We start from the raw sequence: 3,753 nt of genomic DNA, 5'->3' as shown, positions 1-3,753 counted from the left end.
TATGACGCACATCACAACACATGCATCTGTTTTTTATTTTTTAAATAAGCCAACGCACTGTTTTTCAGCACTGATGCAGTTTGGTATTGTGGAAGGCTTTAAAATAACATTTCAAAAAAAGGTTACCTCCCCTTTCTCTGCTTTGCCCGCCCAGAAAATTTGGCCCACCCATCATGGCTTTCAAACAAGCAAAGTCACAGTTGGTCAAGGCCCCGCCCCTCTTGCCATGCCCCCCCCCCTTCCTCAACAGACCCTTTGCAAACACGTGACCACGACCATGTGACGAAGCAATGACGGACAGCCGAATCACCGAAAGCCCAACAGTGTAAAACGTGTAGTAGGCGAGCAGAAGGTTGAATTAGTTTCAATCAGTGTAAAATAAATAACACTAAGTAAACTGTAATAATAATACTATCTTCTTCTTTACGGCTTCTTCTATTAAACAACAACTTGTCTCGTTCTCGGTTGAGGTACGGAATCTGGTAGGTGCTTACAAAGGTATTTGGGATTTGGAAAGGGAAACGACTAGTGTATGTTTCAAAAAGATTTAAAAAAATGTTCTGTAAACAATGTACAGTATTTCTGTTTAATGTAGGCCTGTATTCTGCAGCCAGATTGATCCAATACTGACAGCCTTAAATAGGATTCCACTACTTAACACAAACCCAATCTTCTAAAAGTCGTTGATCAGGCCAAGTCTGGAATTTAACATATAGAAAGAAGCCTTTTGCTTCACACTAGGAAGTAACCTTCTGTCTCCACCCACCTGCTGTCTTAGACTAGCTATGACAAGACATTGTTGATTAACTGTATTTCTGTTAGAATTTGTCATTTACATGATAAACCCCAAAGGGGAAAATTTTAAAGCCATGTCCTTGTCATTGGACTGCAAAGAAGCCAACAAGACATGTCCTACACGTCGCCACACCAACAGCGGACCAATGAAAATGGGTTTAAATACCCCAGGTGAAAAGGAACTGCCCAATGATTCGAGGCTGTTTGAATTGCCTCTGAAGAGGGAAGACCAGCTGCAGTGTTATCATGTTCTATGTTCTACTGTCTTTGTCATATCATCTTCATCATGCTGTTTCATTAAACCTTTTGTTAATTCTCAGTTGGAACTTTAGCCTCTCTCCTTCCTCATCAAATCAAAGAACACAAGTTAGTTTTTTCCTAACACTAGCTAGGTCAGTGAATAACCCATGACAGTTATGTGGGTCATCATCCGGTTGAAATGTTAGCAGGAACAGCTGGTTAGCACAGCAGCTAGCTGTTGAGGAAACTTTTATTATCATGTATCAGTCGTTTAAAACAGAAAGGCAATACATACACATGCTTGTGTTGGTGAGGATTACTCTGTAGATTGTTTATGTGAGACAATGAACATTTGTTCACCTCCTGCGTGCACATTTGGCTTGCCATCCGTCGACAAATTTTACGTTATGAATGACGTTCTTAATTTGCGCGAGTAGAGCTTTGGGCGGGCAAAGCAAGGAAAGGGGAGGTAACATTGCCCCTTATGACCTCATAAGGAGCAAGATTCCAGATTCACCTCATCTGAGCTTTCAGTTTCTCAAAGGCAGAGCAGGATATCCAGGGAATGACATGAGTCAAACCCGTAGCAGCTGGATCGCGGAGTAGACCTCCATACATGGGCGCCCGCTTACCCAACTGAGCCATCTGGGCGCCCCAATTCCTTTTTTAACGCCACTAACTCTTTGGATGCATGATTAATGTGTAATTTGGGTCTCTGGCCGCTCCGTAGTTTAGGAATTCAGGAAGCAAGAGCTTGATCAGAAATGGATAAGTGTAAAAAGACTGTATTTATATAGCACTTGTCTAGCCTTGAGGACTACTCAAAGCACTTTAACCTAGTACAGGAAACATTCACGATTCACACACTTACTGTACATCATCACACACTGTGGCCAAGGCTGGCGTACAAGCTGCCATCTGCTCATCAGATAGAAACATTCACACACAAATTTAAACGTAACACACGCAGCATCGGAAGTAATTTGGGTTTCAGTGTCTTGCCCAAGAACACTTAAACATGGAACTGCAGGGTGGATCGATCCCTTCTGATTGGTAGGCGTCTGGTCTACCACTGAGCCCCAGCCGCCCCATGAAGAGAAAATCTTTTGAATGTCAAATTGAGTTAAAAAGTTTTTCCAGATGGTTTGCTCTACAAGATTAAAGTTATTTGCGTGTACTGTGTCTGAGTTACCACTGGAGTGTGTTGAGTCTCAAATACCATGCTGGCCAAGCATATGGCCGATGCAGAGAACCCAAAGGCATGCAATGCTGGATAGTGCAACAGAGTTAACCTTTACATGTGTAAAGTGGGTGCTACATTGTGGAAGAATTACCAAGTAATGTTCCATTCAGGTCAATGTGCCCATCTTTTGTTGCTTGATGGGCTTGAGGTTGTCATATTATGCTATATTATACAGTATCTTTGAGGTTATTCTGGAGATTATTCTACACAATTTTTGTCATTGTGTCTGTTTGTTGCAATAAAAATTCATATTTGCATAAAGCAAACACATGTATCCGCTCCCATGTTGATGAGAGCATCACAAAGTTATAAAACTCAAAAAATATCCATATCCCTATATGTTTAGAACAGATACAAAATATGGAATTAATTGCTCTTCATTGATTGACAGCCCTACCACCCTACACATAATACACTTCCATAAGCCTCAGCTGTCATTGCTATAGAGAGGTGCTTCCTCTCTATAGAAATGGTCAGGGTTATAAATCACAGCTATAGCAAACTCAGAATATTTCATCTTTGCATTTGGGAAAAACATATTATGGCAAAGTTGTAGCCTGGTTCCAGATCTCTGAATCACGGCCCACATCTCTCATGTGTGCAATTCATATAGGGGGGTGTTCATTTCTGCAGTTGGAGAAACAATTTAGAGCTTTGTAGCAGGAATAAAGAATGGGAACATCAAACCTTCATAGGTTGGCTGCCTAGCTACAACTATTACAACTAGTGACACAACACAGCTGCACGGGTGGATGCAAGTCAATTTACAGAAATAACAACTCTTTTAATCCAACTATTGCTCTGATCTCTGTTAAAAACATAAACTGAACTGCTCCTTTTAGCCTTTGGCTTTTGACTTTAACCGTTACTTTTAAGTTGAACGTTTGTAATGAATAGTTTTATGCCCATCCAAGTCTTGGATTTGCCTCACATTGTTTATACAGAAAATAATCAGCACTTTTACAACCTCCCATTTCTAAGCAATGTAATCACTTTTTCAATGGGCAATTCATTAAATCTTTTAATTAACTTGCCCAACACTACCCAATTACTGTTCATTGCAGTGCTGTATATTCACTCTTCCTTTGCTTATCTTGCCCTTTACATTTTCTCTCTATATGTTTTTTGTAAAGTTTCTCCAAGTGCCTATTCCTCGCTCTTGCTCCGTTGCTATGGTAACTCTCTCTCTCTTTCATTCCCTCTGTCTCTCTGGTACACCCCACTTTCCCCTCTCGCTCGCTCTCTGTCTCCAGCAGCTGGTTGGATGGTTGCTATAGAAACAGACTTATTTAAAAGAAGAGCTAAGAAATTACCTTTTCCTCTCGCTCTCCCCAACACGCTCTCTTTTGCTACTTCTCTTCCTCTCTCTTTCACTTTCTTTCTCCATCTCCATCTCACTCGCCCTCCCCCTTCTTCTCCCCCTCCCGGCCTCTCTATCTCTCTCTCTCTCTCTCTCTCGCTGTCTCTCGCTTTGC

The 3,753-nt window shown here is 41.4% G+C and overlaps 1 protein-coding gene and 1 long non-coding RNA gene across 3 annotated transcripts in view; one reads left to right on the top strand and one right to left on the bottom strand.

Annotated features, from left to right (window-relative positions):
* The window catches only part of kirrel1b (kirre like nephrin family adhesion molecule 1b), an 87,222-nt gene that overhangs the window by 71,460 nt on the left and 12,009 nt on the right, over nt 1-3,753 (bottom strand). The gene's annotated exons all lie outside the window — the stretch shown is intronic.
* Nucleotides 1,242-3,753, top strand: part of LOC117953695 — a 12,092-nt gene continuing 9,580 nt past the window's right edge. The window contains exon 1 of the long non-coding RNA XR_004658656.1: nt 1,242-1,371. This is a non-coding gene — a long non-coding RNA (uncharacterized LOC117953695). The remainder of the gene's footprint in view (nt 1,372-3,753) is intronic.

This window comes from Etheostoma cragini, chromosome 12 (genome assembly GCF_013103735.1).
Source record: "Etheostoma cragini isolate CJK2018 chromosome 12, CSU_Ecrag_1.0, whole genome shotgun sequence".
NCBI lineage: Eukaryota > Metazoa > Chordata > Actinopteri > Perciformes > Percidae > Etheostoma > Etheostoma cragini.
This window is presented reverse-complemented; position numbering and strand designations above follow the sequence as displayed.